Consider the following 21,155-nt stretch of genomic DNA (forward strand, 5'->3'; position numbering starts at 1 on the left):
CCACCCTGGATGGGTTCCCCCCCCCCCCCCCCCGCATCGCCCCCCGACGTGCGCCTAGGCCGAGGCGCGGGGTATTCCCCTCCCTAGCCGCCGCCCGGATCCTGAGCTAACAAAAATGTTTATTCTCAGCTCCCGGGACCCCCACCCCGACACCCCCCGGAGAAACCGCAGGGTTCCCCGCAGAGAGGCCCGGCGGGGCTGGGGTGCGGGGAGCTTCGGGGAAAGAGCGGCAGTGAGATCCGCGTCCTTCCCCGGGTCAGCAGGGTGGCTGCGGGCACGAGAGTCTACCGAGGCGGAGGCTGAAGATCTTGTTCTCTCCTCCTCCTCCTCCTCTTTGCCCCCGCCGCCCCAAGCGACAACTTTAACAGGACCTCCGTGGGTTAGTCCCGCGTCGTCCCGCCCTCGCCCACCGGTTCTCCGCCAAGCACGACCCGCAACCCTTCAGCGCTGCCAGTCCCGACCCCAGGTTCCCCGCCGGATCCGCACCCGTCGCAGCCCCGCAGGGCCAGCGGCGGCCTGGGGGGCACCGGGGTGTCTGCACTGGCTGCAGAAGCCGGGGGTCCTGGGGTCCGATTGCCCGCGCCGTTGGCGGGGTGCGTGTCCGCGGCTGGATCGGAGCCAGGAGAGACCGGGCCGCCCAGCCGAGGAGGAAGAGGAGGAGGAGGAGGAGAAGGAGGAGGAAGGGGAGCGGGAGGAGGAGCGGGAGGCGGCGGAGGGCGCGGGAGGGGGAGGAGGAGCGGGGGCGGCGGCTGGCCCCGCCGGCTCAGCGTGCGGAAGAGTTTGCCGCGCGAGCAGCCGGCCTCCCGCAGCAGCCGAGCGACCGGCGCGGGGGCGGCCCAGCAGCGGCGGCCGCGGAGCCCCGAAACCCGCGGCGGCGGCGGCGGCGGCGGCGGCGGCGACGATCGAGAGCAGCGCCTCCCGCCGCCGCCCGGGAGAAGCTCGTCGCGCTCGTTCGCCGCCTGGGCCCCCAGCGGCGGCGGGAGGCGCGTCTTCCCGGCCCAGTCTGCACCCGGCCCGGTCGGGCCGCCCCGGCCCGCTCCGAGGTAAGAGGACCTCGGCACCTTGGCCACGCCGGGTTCCCGGGGTGGAGTGCGTGCGCCTGGGGCACAGGACCCCCCGCCACCTGCTTGCCGACGCGGGGGACGCGCGGGCTCGGGAGGGGCGCGAGACTGCGCAGCGCGGGGCGCCCCGCCGGGCCGCGGGGAGGAGAGTTCCCCTCGGTCCGCACGGCCGGGCCGTCTGGATCAGCGCCTCGGGGACGACAGACAGCGGGGGCTCAGCCTCTGGGCTTCGGGTGCGTCTCGCCCTGGAGACAAGGACCGGGCACCCCCTTCCCCAATCTCGGAATTTGGGGATCTTCCCACGGGCTTGAATAGGGGCTGTGTCCCCCCCCCCCAACAGTAGCGTGGAGATGGCCCGCTGTCCTCCCCGAGCCCCATCACGCGTCTCCAGGTCCCTGGGTCCGAGTGGGCTCGGGCCGGATGGGGTGTTGGGTCCCGTGCGTTTCGACCGCGCGTCCGGCCCCCTCCTCGGGAGGCCACCGGGTCGGGGTGCCGGCGAGGCGTTTTGTTGGGAGGTGTGTGTGCACCCGAACCAGAATGGACCTTTGACCTTTCTAAGGAGGAGCTTTGGGTTGGGAACCGGGGAGACACGTACCGAGGAGCCAGATTCAAAACCAGCCCCCCTCCGTGCCCGCCACTCCTCTAGGTAAGAAAGTTTGTGTTCAGCTCTGTGATTCATAGATAGTAACCCGTTTTGTTGCTGAAACCAGATGCAGACTGTAAATATGTCTGCGCAAGTTCACAAACGGACGGAATCTCCGAAGATGGTATCCAAGAGGCTTGAGTTACCAGAGTTAAAAAAGCTCATGCACTCCACAGGTGTTCAAGCAGGGGTCCGAGATGGGCGAGTTCTTTTGTTTCCTTAATCAATACTGTGGTATTCACCCCGCATTCGTCAGAATGGTTAACCTGTTTGTTTACAGGTAAATTGAATTAATTTAATTAGCAGAGACGAGCTAGTCGATCTTGATCATTAGAACCCAAGCCTTCTTGTTCCTTAGAAGAGGTTCCCCCCCCCCCCTCGGTTTGGACTTCCCAGGTAATTAGCTCTTGGCAAGACTTAGCTGTATTGACACCTCTGCGTCCCCCACAGCAACCCAGTCCTCATCCCCATCCGGTGACTGGTGAATTGGCCAAGTAATTTTGGCTTGCATTTAAAAACAGAGCTTTCCTCCTTGGAAGACACCCTTCAAATTCAAGGGTATATGTTCGCTCTTGCTTTCTGCTGCTGAGATTTCCCGAAAGAAAAATGGTTGCCAAAGATACTTCCCCCCCCCAAAAAATGATTTTGAAATAAACTTTGAGTAAACATAAGCCTAATGTTTAAAAGAAACAGTCCGACCTGGGCCACTATTTTACAAAACCAAATTCAATGTCTCATTACAGCTAAACCGGAATCAGAAGTATTGCTATTTCTCAGCAGTTTACTTAAAGATTTAGTTAAAAATAAAGTGTGTGGCATACAATCAGTAATTACTTTCCACCTCACAGAGAGATGGGGAGTGTGACTTAGAAGAATTGTTAGTATGGTTTTAGCTAATTTCCTCTTAAAAAATTATGCATCTTTTTTTTCCTGATGCCCCACTGTATGTAAATTCAGAAATAGTTTTATACTCACTATTTCTGGCCAGGCTAAAAAAGGGAATCTAATCTACAGAAAATATATTTATAAAATGTTAACCTGGCCCCTAAGAATCAAACATGCCAAGTTCTAAGAACCCAGTAAACTTCCCTAATTAGTATGATGAAAACAATTCCTGGGCATCATTGGAGATGTTCATATGGAATGAAAGAATAAACCTTTTAAAGTTTTTATTTTTTCATTGTCTTTAGGTAGTTGTACAAAACTACAATGCATCTTGACCAATGTCATCAGTCCTTCCATCCTTCTCTTGGAAGGAAGGATTGATCTGAGGATCAATCTTTATATAGGCAACGATCGTCTTAAAGCTTACTTTGTTCTTTTAAAAAGGTTTCATCCTGTTTGATGTTTCTGGCTGTTTAATAATGAAAATGCTTTTTAGAAATAGTGAAAATAGTAGAGAAAATCTTTGTTACTTGGTGTATCATTAATGGTAGTAATCCACTTAAACTTTCTGTACAATCTCTCTTAACTCTTGATAGACTTTATAGCTCACTCTTGACAATGCTTGCTTTAAAGAATTTTTTTTCTTGTCCTGGGGCTGCCTGGATATTGTCCTTTTTAGCTTTTTCACTCCAGGCTGCTTCTCTACCACTTGAGCCACACACAGCCCCACTTCCAGTTTTTTTTCTGGTTAGAGATAGGAGTCTCACAGACCTTCCTGCCTACGCTGGCTTTGAACCGTGATCTTCAGCTCTCAGCCTCCTGAGTAGCTAGGATTACTGCCATGAGCCACTGGCACCAGCTTGCTTACTTGGTTTTTGTTTGTTTTGTCAGTTGTGGGGTTTGAACCCTGGGCCCTTCAGCTCAAGGTGAGCGCTCTCCCATGTGAGCTACAGTGCCACTTCTGGTTTTCTTGTGGTTAATTGGAAATAAAGTCTCATGGACTTCTGCCCAGGCTTGCTTTGAACTGTGATCTTCTGATCTCAGCCTCCTGAGTAGCTAGGATTACAGGCATGAGCCAATGGAGCCCGCTCAAATGGCTTGCTTGTTTTTAAGTGAGAGATTCAACATTACTGAAGTTCTTCAGGATTATAATTATATCTGTGCATACTTTTTGTGTTGATTTTTTTTTTATAGAGTCTTGGTTTTGAATCCCAAGAACCCACAAGGGCTGTTAATTTTAAAACAAATATGTGTTCTGTTCTTGACATGAATGGCCAGTTTCTTCTAATATGATTGCTGTCTCATGCTGGTAGTAAGCCTCATGCTCTTCTGTTCTGGTGATATGTCCCGTGCTGTTCCAGGGTAGTGGTAGGTCCCATACTTACCCAGACTGGATCTTGGCTGTCCTATGCTGATAACATACTGGATATAACAACTCTCTCCCAAGGCAGGTCAGATTGGATTGTGAGGCATTGAAAATAGCCTAGTGACTCAGTGTTCTTGGCTGCGTTACACCAACAGTTTAATTGGTTTTTATCATAGCAAGCATCTAATTGGGTTTCACATTTAAATAGTGAAAATGGTACTTGATGACTTCTTTGCTTACAAAAATGTTTGATTTGCATATTTTTGATAGTCACTCTATTTGTAGCAAAAACAGGAGGTCAGAGATTGTCATATTCATATCTTGTCTCTTCCTCTCATCCCTACAAGGCCTCATTCATGATAGGTGCTTAATAAGGTATGGGATATTAGCTGATTTGTCAGCCGTTAATATCCAAGGTTAGAACTTTCTGAATGCTAATGGGGTACTTAACTATGAGCAATTCCATTTTAAATCTGATGATGATTAATACTATCTTACAGCACTAAATAAACATTTATTAAATAGGAGCATGTGTTTCAAAAGAGAGTTTTCAGGCAGTCTTTACCTTAGGCCAGTGCCTTCATTCTCACTTGAATTCTTTGACATTTGGGACTACTTGATATTTTAAGCAAAGTGATTTCTTAGGTAATTTTTCCTCAGACACCATTTGAACTTTTTCAGGTCTTTATGTGTCATTCTATTATTTAAAATAGAGAGTTTGTCTCCTATACTGGTGCAAATTAACAATCTGTTTGCACAGGCAGTGGGCGTGGGACCTCAGAATGCCCCTTAATCACAGAGGGGCCTTGTTCAATGCAGATTCGACTCAGGATATCTACGTTGGGATGTCAGCTTTATCATTTCTCATCTGAGCATCATGTCTGGATGCCATGTAGTAACAGGATTCTGGGATTTGCCTGATCCAGTTCAGGACATGTCTACTGAACATACTGTACATAGTAACCCCAGATGGTACAATGACAGAGGCAGGACCTACCTGTTCCAGAGAAGCCCATAAGATAAGGAAGAGAGAAAGAGATGGATTCATTTTCTTCTAAACTGAGAGTGAGTTCTTGGGAGACTGCTCTGCAGAGTGGCCAGTGAAGGACATAGGAAAGGGGATTTTCTGGAAGGACTTTTCACATTGCTAACCATGATCTGTAGTGTTGTCTAAATGGGGAACTTTGTAACTTGCAAGAAATAAAGTGCATATTTTGAAATTAAGCAGGCCTCAAGTAGCTCCTGCTCATCTACTGTGTGACTCAGAGCAACTGTTGAATTTTTCTGAGTCTAAGCACCCTGCTAGGAAAAAAAAAAAAGTGAAAAATGCTTATCTAGCCTAGTTCCGAGGATTACAATAGTCAAGGACACTTGTTGGGCCTAGAAAAAGTGATTGAAGATATTATTGTTGATGGGAGAGAAGGGACCAGAAAGCAAGGAGGATGAGGTATTTCCTTGAATATTTTTCCATGTAGTTTACCCACTCGAGATTAAGTTAGTAAGGCCTTCAAACTCAAGGCAGGAGTAGAGAACCAAGATAGGTAGGTTCATCGGATAGGAAGTTAAATAGATACAAAATAGAGTAGCTGGGCGCATACTTACCTCTACCCTTCTTCAGGCTAGCTTTGTTGATATCTTACCTGGCGCTGTGTCTCGTGCTTAACCTGCAGGTTCTGTAGATCTAGGCTGCCTTAAAAATATAACGCAGAGGGTAACTTGGCACTGGTGGTAGATCTGCCCTGATTCTAGTTATTCTTCTACTTTTCCATTTTTTCTTAAACATCAAAGAGCCATTGCCAGTGGTTCATGCCTGTAATCCTAGCTACTCAGGAAGCTGAGATCTGAAGCTCATCTTTCAGAGCCAGCCCTGGCAGAAAACTCTGTGAGACTCTTATCTCCAATTGACTGGCAAAAAACTGGAAGTAGAAGAGTGGCTCAAGTGCTATAGTGCCAGTCGTGAGCAGAAAATGCTGTGCAAGAGCTCAAGGCCCTGAGTTCAAGCCCCAGTATATCTGTCTGTCTGTCTGTCTGTCTTACTCTCTCTCTCTTACAGGCACACAGACACAAGATGTATGTGTGTGTTGTATGTGTGTGTGTGTGTGCGTGCATGCAGGTTCATTTTCCAGTGGAGCACTTTAAAGGATTAAGGCTATCAATCAGTCCTTTCAGTATAGTATAATTTATCTGACATTATTGCAGGACATGTGGGAATTTGCCTGGGGTTCACTTTCCACTCCATACTCAAGATGACTACTTCCTCCTGACCTGTAGCAGTGCCAAGGCAGTGATTTTAGTGCTCTAAGTGGCCCTAGAAATGCTTTAGTATCATTCTGCTCCTCAAAGGAAATTGCTAGAGGTTCATTTATTATTGGTAAAGATTTCTTTGCTACCACACTTTCCACATTCTATAAATGTACACCTTGAAAATAATTTTTTAAGAGCATGACAATAGTGTTTTTTATTTTAGTGTCAGTACTAGGACTTGAACTCAGGGCCTGGGAAGTGTCCTTGAGCTTCTTTTTTTTTTTTATTCAAGGATGGCACTCTACCACTTTAGCCACAGCATCACTTCCAGTTGTCTGTTGGTTAATTGAAGATAAGAGTCTCACAGACTTTCCTGCCTAGGATGGCCTTGAACAACATCCTCGGATCTCAGCCTCCAGAGTAGCTAGGATTATAGGCATGAACCACCAGTGCCTGGCTGGCAGTAGCACTTTGATGTTCAGGGGAAATGGTAAAGTAGAGGAGTTAGTAGAGTCAAGGCAGGCCTTCAGGACAGTGGAGAGATGGAGACCAGGAAGACGGAAGACTGAGGGCAGGAATGAGACCTAAAGGCCCCAGTTTTCAAGAACCCCAACTTTGTGGATTTTGCTGCTTTGCTGTGTTCAGAAATATGCTTAGGTCACTGAAAATCAACCAGGCTTCCAGAAGCAGGCAAGAGAAAATCAAGCTGTGTGAGTCCAGCCTCTTGTGAAGCTATACAATATTAAAAACTCATTTTAAAGAGAATTTTAAAACTTTTTTTCTGTTTGTAGGGGGTCATCATAAAGGTTTTGGAAAAGAGCAAAGAATCAGCAAGGATCAAGATGTCCCACATTTTAAAATGTATTTCCTGTCAGCCTTTTTCCTAGGCCTTAAAATGTTTGTATTTGATTTTTTTAATGGAGATGATCTTGTAGACATTTTCTAATAATATAACCGATTCTATTACAAATCAGATCACCATCACCATTATAAGCCAAAGATGACTTAAGTGGCTCACCGAGTTATTTCCTGTTTTTATTTTTGTGCCTGAACTAAAGCTTGAACTCAGGGCTTAAAGTGATGTCCATTAGCTTTTTTGCTCAAGGCTGGCACTCTGCCCCTTGAGCAACAGCTTCACTTCCCAGATTTTTTGTTGGTTAATTGGAGATAAGAATCTTATGGACTTTCCTGGCTTTGAACCATGATCTTCAGATGCTTCTCCTGAGTAGCTAGATTACAAGTATGAGCCACCAGCAAGCTTAAAAGAGTAATTTTAAAAGACTTCTTAAAAATGTTATTAGGAGACATACCAGTTCAGTAACCTGTTCCCTGGATGGAGATGTCCTTGCAAACTGGATCCTGAAAGCAATACAACTTCTTAGTTTTCAGTCTGACAGACCCTGAATTCAGTTGTTGGAATGTTCAGTAGTCACTTAGAGAAACACTTTAGGCCTTGTAGGAGATATGGTTGGGAAAAGAGTTTGCTGGATTCTTTGACATTTTTCATTTCTGCTAAGGAAGACATCAAAGCAAATGGGGTGTGTGATGCTTATAAGAAATGGAAATCCGCCGGGCACCAGTGGCTCACGCCTATAATCCTAGCTCCTCAGGAGGCTGAGATCTGAGGATCGTGGTTCAGAGCCAGCCGGGCAGGAACATCCGAGAGAGTCTTATCTCCAATAAACCACTAGAAAACCAGAAGTGGTGCTGTGGCTCAAGCGATAGAGTGCTCACCTTGAGCTGAAGAGCACAGTGACAGCGCCCAGGCCCAGAGTTCAAGCCCCACGACCGACAAAAAAAAAAAAAAAAGAAAGAAATGGAAATCCCCCTTTAGGGAAGAATACATTTGCCAAGTGCCACTCTTGTACTCAGAAACACTAGCCATATGCTGTCCTCTGATAGGAAAGGCAGAAGCAATATGACAAAGGAAAAATCTCCCATAGGAAACATATGACACACAGGAAATAAAACCTATCAATAGAGTTCCTGGGGACATAATAAGGAACAATAGAGTAGACTTTGAGTCTTTGTTGTACACAAAAGCATCCCAAGTATCCTGGTATAAATGGAATTATCAGAGCAAAATTTGAGACCACCAAGAGATAAGAATGCCTTTAAACAATCATTTAAGACTATATCGTTGGCATACACACATGAACAACTTTTTGTTCTTAATTCAGACAGATGAATTCCATTTCAAGTCCTGCATCTAGTCACTGGTTCTTCCAGTGGGCCTATAGTTCTTCTGGGGTGATTTCCCCAATAATCTACTTTAGTAGCATTTAGACTTGTCTTTAGTGTTAGGTTGAAACATCTGTTTAGTATTGTGATAGTCATTTTTCTGCGAGTATGACAAAATGCCCAAGATAACAAAACTTAGAAGGAGGAAAGTTTCTGGGGCTGGGAAGGTGGCTCAGTGGTAGAGCGCTTGCCTTGTATGCCTGAGGCCCTGGGTTCGATTCCTCAGCACCACATAAGCAAAAAGAAAAAAGCCAGAAGTGGCGCTGTGGCTCAAGTGGTAGAGCGCTAGCCTTGAGCTGAAGAGCTGAGGGACATGGCCCAGGCCCAGAGTTCAGGCCCCACGACCGGACCCCCCCAAAAAAAACAAGAGGAAAGTTTCATCGTTTCCTCAGAGGTCACTCAGCCACATTGCTTTCAGACACCATGGCCACATAGAATGTCAAAGAAGAAGTGCATAGCATATGAGTTTTGTTCATCTCATGGCAGCCAGCAAGTGAAGAAGGAAAAGAAGGAGTCAGCAGACCCAGTAACCCCTCCAAGGGCATAGTCTCAATAACCTGACTTCCTTCCACTAGGCCCACCTTTCCAGTGTCCCACCACCTCCCAACAGTGAACTAGAATGGTGACCAAGACTTTAATGTGTGGGCCTTGGGAAGTCATTGAAGATTCAAACCATCATGAGTATGTTTGGAGTTTAAAAACTTGATGACTTCAATTTTCCACTGTTCCTTAAGGTTAGGTCTTGTTTAGACATAGGCAAGATCATGAGTCTGCACTTTGCAGGCTGAGCAGTTATCATCAGCTGCCCGGTGACAAGAATGAGGGAGGAAACAGACATTACCTGGAGCTGGCTTGTAGTGAGGACAAAGAGAAGGCAGGCTGGCTGCCATGTTGACCTAACATTTGCCACGTCACCGCTTCCATATGGGCTGCCTGCCGTATGACCAGCCCTGCCAAGGATCCCTTCGCCGGTGTTTTCAGATGGGGAATGGAGTATTGCTGAGAAGTGCCATCCAGTTCTGAAATTAGTGCAGCTGATGGGTACATGAAGATGTCCAAACTCTGTGTGACCTCTCCAAGTCCTTGGTTCTGGATTTTATTTCTGTGGCTTCTCTTCTTTCCTCTTCAGTGATGCTAAAGAGAGAAACCCATTCACAGCAGTCTAACATGGTGACTTACGGTCTTTAAGCCAGGGATTTTGCTTCTATTCCAAATCAGATCTGGGGTTTGATTGATAATAGTCTCTAGGATTGATGGCTCAAGACAAACTGACTTCATCAGAGAGAAGTCAAGTATTTCTGAGCTGCTTCTGGGACTTTTCACCCTTGGCCTTTGTTTCTCAGCTCTTCACTGTGAAAACAGTGACATGACCTCCATCTATCTGGTCTAGAGATCATGGAAATGCTGGTCACTAAATGTGTTCTAAAACCTGCTGTTCATTCCACACAACCAAGTGAAGAAATTGATAAAATAACTCCTATGCTTTGACTATTAGCTTTACAGTCATTAGATCTAAACAAAACTCCTTTTGGAGATTGTGTTCAAGGGAAGTCTGGACTCCTTCATGTGGAGTTGAAGGTGATTTTGGTGAAAACAGATTATCTCTCCTCAGACTATTTGGGAGCTTGGGTCCAGGATCCACATCACTGTAAAAGTCTAGGATGTGCAAATGGCACTGCAGATCACCTAACATGTCCTCTGAATATTTAAATCATGTCTAGATTACTTATAATATCTAATTTGATGGAAATGCTGTGGAAACAGTTGTTATATTCTGTTGTTCAGGGCAGAACAAGGAAACAAGTATGTATATTCAGTATAGGCACAATTTTTTTCTTGTGTATTTTCAGTCTGAGGTTGGTTGAATCAGCTGATGTAAAACCCGTGGCCATGGAAGGAGGGCTGTAGATGAAATTAGTCAGTGGAAGTTATTTGTTACTTCTCTAGTTGTACAGTGGCTTTCTTTTGGTCTATCCCTGTGCCTAGATAGTGGCATTCTCCAGAAAAGAACACAAAACAAAATAACAAGAAGATTGGGCAGAACGGCTCACACCTATGATCCCATCTACTCAGGGGGCAGAGATTAGAAGGTCAGCCTGGGCAAGAAGCTCATGAGATCCCGTCTTAATCAACAAGCTGGTATGGTTGTATGCACCTGCCTTCCTAGAGGCATAGATAGGAGAGTCACAGCCGATGACTGGCCCTAGGCAAAAACCTAACACTCTAACCAAAAAACAAAAGTAAAAAAGGATGATGGGTATAGCTTACATAATAGAGCAACTGCATGTCCCTTTTTCCTAGGGGAAAAAAACTTGACCTGTACTGTGTTTGCACAGATCCTTTGTTACAAAGCAGTCAGCCAGGTAACTTCTACTTTATATACACAATTCACTTAGTTCTGTCTTTTGGCTATGGCTGCATCTCCAATTAGCTGTAGAGTCTTAATTCCCATTTGGGTCTTCTTGGGTGCTATCCCTTGCACCTTCTTAGAGCTACATTTGTACCTTCTAACAGCTCAGGACTTCTAACACTGCCATCTATATTGTCTCTGTGACTATAAGATCTCTATTAAAAATATTCATCCTTTTCTTTGGTGTGCCACTGCTGACCCATGACCTGATTTTAAATCATAGCACATGTAAGTGGACATCATTGTATCTGTTAGTGACACCCAACATGGTTGAATAAAGAGATCGTTCAATGAAGACAGCTTGTGGCCCATGGCAGAAAGCTTTGGGGCCCTGAAGTGGTCAATGGAAACTGAGTGGCCTCTAAGAGTCACAACTGCTTCTCTATCTATAAGGAGAGAGCAATACTCAAGGCTGGAAATCAAGAGGAGGGCACAGAGGCTTATTAAAGTTAACTATAAAAATGAAAAGCAAAGCCAGGCCCTGGTGGCTCATGGCTGTAATCCTGGTTACTCAAGAGTTTGAGCTCTGAGGATCATGGTTCAAAGCCAGTGTGGGCAGGAAAGCCTGTGACACTCTCTTATCTCCAGTTTGACCACCAAATAGCTGGAAGTGGAGCTTTTTGCCCAAGTGTTAACAGTACTAGCCTTGAACAACAAATTTAAGGGATAGCACTCTTGAGTTCAATCCCCAGGATCTGCATCAGAGAGAGAGAGAGAGAGAGGGAGAGAAAAAGAGTGGGGGGGGGAATATGGAGGGGTAGGGGAAACAAAGCAAGCTGTGAAGCTGGGTGGGCACTGGTAGCTCACACCTGTAATCCTAGTGACTTAAGAGGTTGAAATGTGAGGATAACAGTTTGAAGTCAGCCCAGTCAGGAAAAGCTGAGACTCTTATCTCCACCTAACCAACAAAGGCAGAAGTGGAGCTGTGGCTCAAGTGATAGAGCACTTTGAGTGAAAAAGCTATGGGAGAGTGTCAAGGTTCTGAGTTCAAGCCTTAGTATCAACACACACACACACACACACACACACACACACACACACACACACACACACACACACACACACACACACAGCAAAAGGAAGAAGGGAGAGAAAGGGAGGAAAGGGAAGGGAAGGAAGGAAGAAAGAAAAGAAGTGTGTGTGTGTGTGTGTGTGTGTGTGTGTGTGTGTGTGTGTGTGTGTGTGTTTTAAATTATTGGCTGCTGTGACTAGTTTCCCACTGTCCAGCTGGGTAAATGGCAAACTCAAGTTGTTTTCTTCTGGAATGAAGTACTTGATTTTTCCCAGACAGGGTGCATGAGAGCAAATAAAAACATCATAGCTCAGCATCCTCTTAGAGCAACATAATGAAGAACCCGAGATACTTTAGAAGAAATCAGGCACTTGAAATGTCTTGGCAGTTGCTCAGGGTGACAGCTACTTGCAAAACCTTTCGCCGTTTATAAGAGCAAAGTACCTTGATAACCTTTTGTGTCTGAGATTTCAGTCCAAACCAAATAGTTTGTGTATATTCCCATGAGACTGTATGGGCTTTGTAGAGTTTTCACTGTGACAAATGTGTCTCATGTGCTATTTCCTGTAACCTTTCTTTTTTATATTTTTTATAGAGAGCATTGGCTTGAGGTATTACTACTCAGATTCCTCTACTCCAGAAGGATCTTTTTTTTTCAATGAATGAATTAATTTATTTGCAGTATTAGGTTTTGAACTCAATCTCATGTTGGCTCAGCTGGTGCTTTACCACTTGAGTCAGGACTTTTCTGCTCAGGCTGGCTTCAAACTTCAGTCCTCTGATCTCAGCTTCCCAGGTAGTTAGGATTACAAGCACAAGCCACCAGCGTTTGATGTTTTATTTATTTTTTGAGAAGAGTTTTATTAAGTTACCCAGGCTGGTTTCGAACTCATGATACTCCTCCTTAATGCTGGAATAAAAGGCATGTACTACCACACTTGACCTGGACCCTATTATTTTCCTTCTGTGACAAATACTTTGAAAAACAAGATTCATCTGATCTCAATGGAGCTAGAAATGTATTCACATGGTTACTTAGTGGATTTGAGGTAGAAGGAAAAGAACTCAGTGATCACCCAGGGCAACATGGCTCATGGTTTTCCAAATGACACTTGGAAACTCATACAGCACAGAGGTCTGTCTCTGAGCCCAGAGCTTGCAGGTGACCCCTCCAGGTGGCTCAGTGCTTTCCTGAGATCCAAGGAGGTTTGTTTCTTCATTTAGAAAACCAGGGGCTTCTCAGGCTCTGGTTCCAGTAAGTCAGCCTGTGCACACACCACCCAGAAGTTCTGGGAAGGCCACACTGGAGACTAAAGCCAACTTTCCCTGCCTCACCTTATCTTTCTTCATGCTCTCCACAATCAGCACTGGGACATGTGTATAATAAGATACGGAAGGCAAGTTCTGCAGCCTATGGGTACAGGGAGAAACAGGTCAAGATTACACACAGCCCATCCCCATTCACTGCGGAGGACCAGCTCCCTTTGTTCATCTCTGACATCTGACTTGTCTTTCAGATAAACAGAATACATGCCCAGAACTTGCTCATAACTCAGATGAGGAATAAAATGCCTATCTATTTGAGTAACCTTTAAATGGCAAGATAATTGTGTATTTTTATGGGATACAGTGTGTTCTTCTGGTACATCTATATCAGCTCAGGAAGTAGGTTATCTATCATTTCAAACATTTATCAGTTCATGATAAAAAGCATTCAAAACCTCCTCTTCTTGCTATTTTGAATTATACATTATGATATTATTAACTGCAATTACCCTCTGCAGGAGTAATTGAACAACTTTTCTTTTTTAATGTTCTATCTCTTAAGGTATGCCTCCTGCCGTTTTTGGCACTGATTCTTAGAGTGAGGCTGTACTGGGGCCTGAACTTAAAGCAATGTTCCTTAGGTTTTCCACTCAAGGCTGGCACTCTACCACTTGAGCCACAGCTCCATTTCCAGCTTTTGCGTGATTAATTAGAGATAAGAGTCTCACAGACTTTCCTGATCAGGCTGGCCTTGAACCATGATCCTCAGCTCTCAGCTTCCTGCCTACCTAGAATTACAGGTGCCCCCCTGACATTGGTTATTTTTGAGATAGGGTCTCCCTTTATGCAGCTTAGGGGAGCCTGAGCTGCTTGGTCCTCCTGTGTCCCCATGTCACTGGGGATGACAGGTGCTTACACTTCTCACATTTGTGCTTTTTTTTGTAGCTGGGATAGCAGATGTGCACTGCTGTCATTGATTGAGGTGGAGTCTTGAGAACTTTTTTCTCCCACACCCCCATATCCATTTCCCAAGTAGTAGGAATACTACAGGCATGAGCACCTGTACTCAACTTTCAACTACTTCTAATAGTGCTTCTTAAGCATAGCCTGGGAGCCAGGGTCAGCCACATTATTTTCACACCTGTCTGTTTTACCCCATAACTCTGTCACTGTTACTCTTGGGGCATCTCTTTATCATTTTATTTTCCTGAACCAGTTACGCATAGTGAAATATTGTTAGGCCTGAGAGTCATTGGGAGGGCTACATGGTTTGATCAGCTGTCAGTCACACTCATCTGCTCCTTTAGTAGGACAACAGTCTCTCGAGGGGAGGGCTGTTTTCTATCCAAGACACCAAGGTTCAAAGCAGTGACGCAAACAAGGACAGTCAGCCAGCACTTGAAGGTAGCCCTTTAAAAGAAAGCACCAAAAATAGAACAGCCGAAGTTTATTTACTTGTTCTGAAATGCCACTTGCAGAAAGATAGTGGATATGTCTAGAACAAATGAAGTATTCAGACTGTGCCTTCTTTAGATTAAGTGGCTTTCTAGAGTGTGGGGTTACTGTGTGGTGGCTGGCATGTGTAATCCAGTGTCTGTGGCCGTCAGAGGAGGAGGCAGCCTATGAAAGCTACAAAAGAAAAGTGATTGCAGGAAAATCTTTTTTTTTTTTTTTTAGGGCAAAATCATTATCTGGTTTCTTGCCATCTTGTAGCAGCTAACCTGCTTTTCAAAATTGTTTCTGTAGCTGTAATGAGGACATTTATCCTGTCTTGTCTCATTTTCTTGGGGTCTGCAACAATTTTTTTAAACAAGAGCTCAGCTGTGAAGTTGGTGCAGAAAAGTAGGAGTCACCTAGCACCATATTTGCAAACTGCCATTTCACCTGGGCTGTAGCTACCCCAAGTGCCTAGAACCCAGCAACTGACTTGTAGCGAAGTTTCTAGAAGTTCTTCCTAGAAGTCTCTCAGGATTACCCTGAAAAGCTCATTCACACATGAATACAAGCCTTAGTACTTGGGGTAATAGGAAAATATGAGCAAGTTGAGAGTATCACAGGCCTTTTCAGGCTCCTCCATTTAACTGTGTGCATGTGTGTGTGCATGTGTGTGTGTGTGTGTGTGTGTGTGTGTGTGTGTGCGTGTGCGCGCACACACACACACATGTGTGAGTGCTCTCTCCCTCTCTCTTTCTTTGTATCTCTCTCTCTCTACCCCCCCTCACCCTTCCCTCTCTCTCATAAGTACCAGTGCCAATAATGGGACTTAAACTCAGGGCCTGGGGACTGGCCTTGAGCTTTCGTTCAAGGCTGGCACTCTACTACTTGAGCCAGAGCTCCACTTCTGGATTGTTGCTGGTTAATTTCAGTTAAGAGTCTCACGGACTTTTCTGCCCAAGCTGGCTTTGAATTACAATCTTCAGTTCTCATCCTCTTGAGTATTCAGGATTACAAGCATGAGCCACTGGCTCATGTCTAGCTCATTTTAGATTTTGGAGAGGATTCCCAAAGCATTTTGCTTAGTTTGCTAAGGGCAGCTCAGGATGCCCAACCCCCCCTTCTACCTCCACACCCCCCACCCCTCTGCCAGCTTTGGTAGCTGTGAGCAAGTGTTGGGGGTTCTCCAAGGAAAACATTAAGAGCCTAGCTTGATCTAGTATGTCTTTGTCTACCTTCTACCACTACTGTTTATGAGAACAGAAACAAAACCTGAACATCAAGGTAATTTGGTGTTTACGATGACCGATAAACACACATACCACTACTCAACTATTCCATACTTGATCATAGAGGCAGAGTTAGCCATCTGGTACTTTCTCAGAATGACCTGTCGCTTCTCAGACTCCTTTAGTAACATATCTGGATTGTTCTGGGCTGTTTGTAGTTTTTAAAAGTGCTAGAAAACCAATGCTGAGGCTGATTTAGGAACAGTTTCAGATAGAGGAAATGACATACCAAATTTGCACCCTAGAGCAATTGTGATAGGGGATGAATAATATGCTCAGGAATGTTATTCAAGGAGCACCACAAAGTTAGATATAGGGGTGTGTGTGTGTGTGTGTGTGTGTGTGTGTGTGTGTGTGTGTATGTGTGTGTGTGTGATATAACAAAATGCCCAACAATGAACTTAGGAAGAGGAGGTTCATTTTGGCACATGGTTATGGAGGTTTCAGTGCATAATTGACTGGTACTGTTGCTTGGGAGCAGGTGGAAGTATATCATGGTGGGAGCAGGTAGTCATTCATCTCTTGGCCAGGAAAATGAAAGAAGGAAGAAGAGGAAGAGGCTGGAGTCCAGTCCTTCAAGGGCCTGCCTGCCTGTAATAACCTAAACTCCTCCCAGTAGGCCCCACATCTTAAAGGCTTTACTGTCTTCCTGTAGTACTATGGCTAGGAACCAAACCTTCAGACCATGGACCTTTTGGGATCCAAACAACAGCATCATGGGTAGGCTATACCAGACAAATGTCCTTCCTCATTGGTTCTCCCTACCCCCAAGATGTTTGCATCTTGATTTTAAGATTAAAATCTCCCTGATTGTGCCATGTTACAGCTTCACTTCAAACATGTAGGTGAATCCCAGACTATGGGACAGGGAGAAGAGGTATACAGAGTTTGGGAAGAATATTTCTCTTTATCTCTCCCAGATGGGGAAAGGTGTGGTCAGATATATGAAAGAAGACAAGAGATGGATAAATAGTGCATCGTGGTTCATGCTGGAGTTCTGGGGTCAATTTTCTAGAATTGGAAATTAAAGTCAAAAATACTTGTTAGTACTTCAGTATTTGTGATTGATGGCTGCATCCACATTGCTGTTTCTAGAAAGTTCTACTTCTTACAGAAATCAGAGTCGTGCAGAAATGAGCCCTCATCCTTCCAGAATCTCTGACTGTTCGAGAGTAAATCCAGCACACAGAGGTTTTGTTTTGGTTAACGATGAAGCTCACTTGATTCTTTGTCCTGTTCTTATTTCTCATACTACCTGATTTCCAGGGGAAGGATTGATCAATTTAGACCCAAATAGGATGTAACTGCGACCTTAGGAGAAAAAAGCCTGTGTCATTTCAGGATGCTATCACCAGCGTCTCCTATTTTTCTGATCATAGATAATATCATCTGTGTGATGGTCATGCTGATGGATTTTGCTTTGCACAGTCAGTAAGTTGGAATACAGAGAACTGGGCACCAGCAAATGCCTAGTGCAGTCCCTTTAAGTTGTAGGAAGATATTTCCTGTATCTCCTGAGGGATTGAGATTGCAAGCCCCACCTTCTACTTGTGATCATCAGATGACAGAATGAGGGCGATCTCACTGTGCAGTTGTCGCTACTTAGGTATAAAGGGTGCCTTGCTTCATTGCTTTAGAGAAATTATTTTTAATATACCAAAAAATCTACTTACATTCTAGAAATATATATATATATACATATTTAATCTAACACAAACTTTTGATGCCCCTCCAACTTTTTTCTCCTTCCATTTCATTTCCAACAAAATTTGACACTCAGCATGTCTAGAATTTTTTGTATCAGATCACTGAAGAATATTTATACTTTCAGAAAGACAAATACTGGGCTGGGAAGGTGGCTCAGTGGTAGAGCGTTTGCCTTGCATGCTTGAGGCCCTGGGTTCGATTCCTCAGCACCACATAAACAAAAAGAAAAAAGCCGGAAGGGGCGCTGTGGCTCAAGTGGTAGAGCACTAGCCTTGAGCTGAAGAGCTGAGGGACAGCGCCCAGGCCCAAGTTCAGGCCCCATGACCAGACCCCCCCCCCAAAAAAAGAAAGACAAATACTGAGGAGTCTCACTCATATATGGAGGCTAATAAAGTTAATCTCCAAGAAGTAAAGAATAGAACAGAGGTTAGCAAAAGCTAGAGAGGGTAGAAAGGAGGTAGGGGGAGAGAGGCTGGAGAACATTGTGTTTCCCTGGTCCTTTCATCCCATCTCCAAAAAGCAGTGGTTTCTCATTCTCCTAACTAGATAGGGAAGGAGGCAGCTGCTTCTGTCATGCAAATACGCAGACACAGACTTAAACACAGACACACACAGACTCCGCTGTGTAGAGTACATGCTTTGTTGTAAGGGCTACTCTATGCTCATGTAGTAAGTTGCCTTTGGCTCTCCTCACTTGCCTGTCATCTGGGTATGGAGCCCTCATGGAAAGTGCTCTGGCCACTAGTCTGGATGTGTCTTTCCCTACTTGGCTCCTTTTGTGTCTGCATTCATGAATCTAAAGTAAGGAGCTAAGTGATGGAGCGGCACTGCTGATGTTGCACAGCTGGGCAAAGCAGCCTTGGATATTGAGTGCTTTCCTGTCCTGAGGAACCTTGTTTTTGTCTCTGAGCTGTGTTTGAGGAACTAGGACCATAGGTCAACACAGCCCTGGTCCATTATCAGAACACAGCAGCTTCCAGGTTACTCCCTCCCTTCCACCTTCCCTGCTTTCCTTCCTTCCTTCTTCCTCCTTTCCTTCCACAGAGATGCTGGGTGCATCAACAAGCAGCCAGGCATTACAGATGGTAGCTGGATTCTTTCTACAGAAAAACTCAGTTCTTTCTACAGAAAAACTCAGTTCGACAAGACAGCTGACACCCCAGCTATACCTGGGGAGGGGTAGAAAATGCCAGCACCACCTCATGGTTTCTCAGCATTCATCACTTTCATCTGGAAACTTCACATACCTTCTGATCAAAGTCCACAGTCTCTGTTTTGTTGGAACTTTAATCATTGTTTGTAGTGTCCCCTGTTATGGCACATACAGATGTAAAAGCAGTTGCAAATAGTGATTTTGTTTCTGTGTTTGGGGGAAGCAGGTAGGAGACACATAGCTTAATAAATAGGTAAGTAGAGCCTTCATTATGAAAAAGTGTTTTGACAGTGTACAGAAATAGTTGGCCAAAAACTTTTCCAATGTATGGGGTATGTTTTTATATGTCTTCTAATTTTTGCTACTTGTTGAAATGATCCTTAGCCCTGTTTCTCTTAGTTTCTTAACACAGCAAGGAAAAAGAAGAAAAGCAATTTTAATTCAAACACTTTCCCAAAAACGCCAGTATTAACATCAAGCTTTTTTATGGTCAGTGGTGGGACTTAAACTCAAGGCCTGGGCGCTGTCCCTGCACAATTTGCTAAAGGCTAGCACTCTATCACTTTGAGCCACAGTTCCACTTCTAGTTTTTTGGTAGTGTATTGAAGATAAGATCTCATGGACTTTCTACGTGGGCTGGCTTTGACCTGAGATCCGCAGATCATAGTAGCTAGGATTACCAGCGTGAGCCAACAGTACCCAGCTAATGTTAAATTTTTCTTGGTCAAAAACAAACAAAAAATGGTTTCCTTGGAGGAAATAGAGACATTCATCAAACGGTCCAGAGGATCCATTGGTAAAGGACTGTGGAGAGGTGATAAAGGGTTCCTGCATAGAGAATGTCCACTCAGCACTTCCTGTATCTCACCCATCAATTAGCTGTCCTTAGAGGTTGGAACTCAGCAAGTCCAGTCCTCACATCCCCTGTTCCAAGTGGAAGATTCAGGTGGTTGGCTACTTTGGAGGAAATAGAAAAGGAAATCGAAATGCAGGAGGCAGGACACAGGTAGGTGGCTGCCAGGACAGATCATCTCAAGGTCACATCAATTTTCACCTTCTGCAAGATCTTGGCCTTACCACCCAATTTTTCTTCCAAGGCTGACTCATTTGATGTAATGGTTGTATCCTTAGCCCCAACCATGGTGAACTAATTTAGCCACTCAGTGATTGTTTGGTTGGTTGATTGGTTAGTTTTGTGCTGGTACTGGAGCTTGAACTCAGGGCCTGGACACTGTCACTTACCTTCTCTGTTCAGGGTTGGCACTCTATCACTTGAACCATACCTCTACTTCCAGGGGTCTGGCTGATTGGAGATAGAAGTCTCACAGACTTTTCTGCCTAGGATGGCTTTGAACTATGATCCTCAGATCTCAGCCACCTAAGTAACTGTACGAGCCACCAGTGCCCAGCTCTGCCCAGTGTTTTTTTTAAAGACTCCCACTGAGCCAAGCACTGTGCTCAGTGTGAGATGCTACCAAGGGTTAGACACCGTGGAGAAAGAGAGAGCAAGGCTTAATACTCAGAGACCTCGGGACCTGTTTTTACCCATTTTTCTGCTGCTGCAGCCTATTACTCAAGCCTGAGTAATTCACAGTGAACAGTTCTAGAGTTGGGAGTCTGTTGTGTAGCTGTCTCCTTCTCCCATGGTGGAAGATAGAGGCCCTTCATTCATTGATTCATTGATTCATTCATTCATTCACTTAGTCATTCAGTGTGTGCATGTAGCCCAGGCTGGTCTGAAATTTGGGAGCTTACTTGAAGGCTCTGGCAGGAGAGCTCAGTTACTCATACACTTTTAAGAAATGGTTGTCTCTTCATCCCAGTGTGTCTGGGAGGGACACAAGGAATGGTAAGGGAGGAAGGGTACACAGGCCTAAACAGCCAGGTCAGCATGATCAACCCTGGCAATCAGTGGAATACAGATGCTGCAGCCAGACCATCCTCACATCTGTGGCCTCAAACTTGAGATTCTCTAGCCACAGCTTCCTGAATGCTGGGATTACAAGTGTGTGTCACCATGCCCAGCCAAATTCATCCTTTTAAGATCACTCTTGTGATAACATTAGTCCATTCCTGCCGTACTAGTCTACTCCTGTGATAACAATATTAGTCCACTAGTCCTGAGAGCGAGTCCTGGGGACCTAATTGCCTCTTGTTAGGCCTCACCTCCCAACACTGTGTCATTGGGATTAAGTTTCTAACATAGGAACTTTGAGGACCCATTAAAACAAAATAGAACATTTACTCAGCACGTTTAGAGCATAAGGAGCTCTGACCAGCAAGCAATTGTGTGTGTTTGTGTGTGTATGTATGTATGTATGTGTGTGTGTGTGTGTGTGTGTGTATGTGCACGCGCGGGCATGCGCGCACGTGTACACATGTGCACTTGGCCTGGGGCTTGAACTCAGGGCCTGGGTGCTTTTTTTACTCAAGGCTAGCACTCT

General features: G+C 45.2%; 1 protein-coding gene across 1 annotated transcript in view; it reads left to right on the forward strand.

Moving 5' to 3' along the window:
* The first annotated feature begins 923 nt into the window (after positions 1-923).
* Positions 924-21,155, forward strand: part of Npas2 (neuronal PAS domain protein 2) — a 175,123-nt gene continuing 154,891 nt past the window's right edge. The window contains exon 1 of the mRNA XM_042695555.1: positions 924-1,043. The gene's annotated coding sequence lies outside the window, so the exon portion shown is untranslated. The remainder of the gene's footprint in view (positions 1,044-21,155) is intronic.

This window comes from Dipodomys spectabilis, unplaced genomic scaffold (assembly GCF_019054845.1).
Source record: "Dipodomys spectabilis isolate Male_0828 unplaced genomic scaffold, ASM1905484v1 ptg000187l, whole genome shotgun sequence".
NCBI lineage: Eukaryota > Metazoa > Chordata > Mammalia > Rodentia > Heteromyidae > Dipodomys > Dipodomys spectabilis.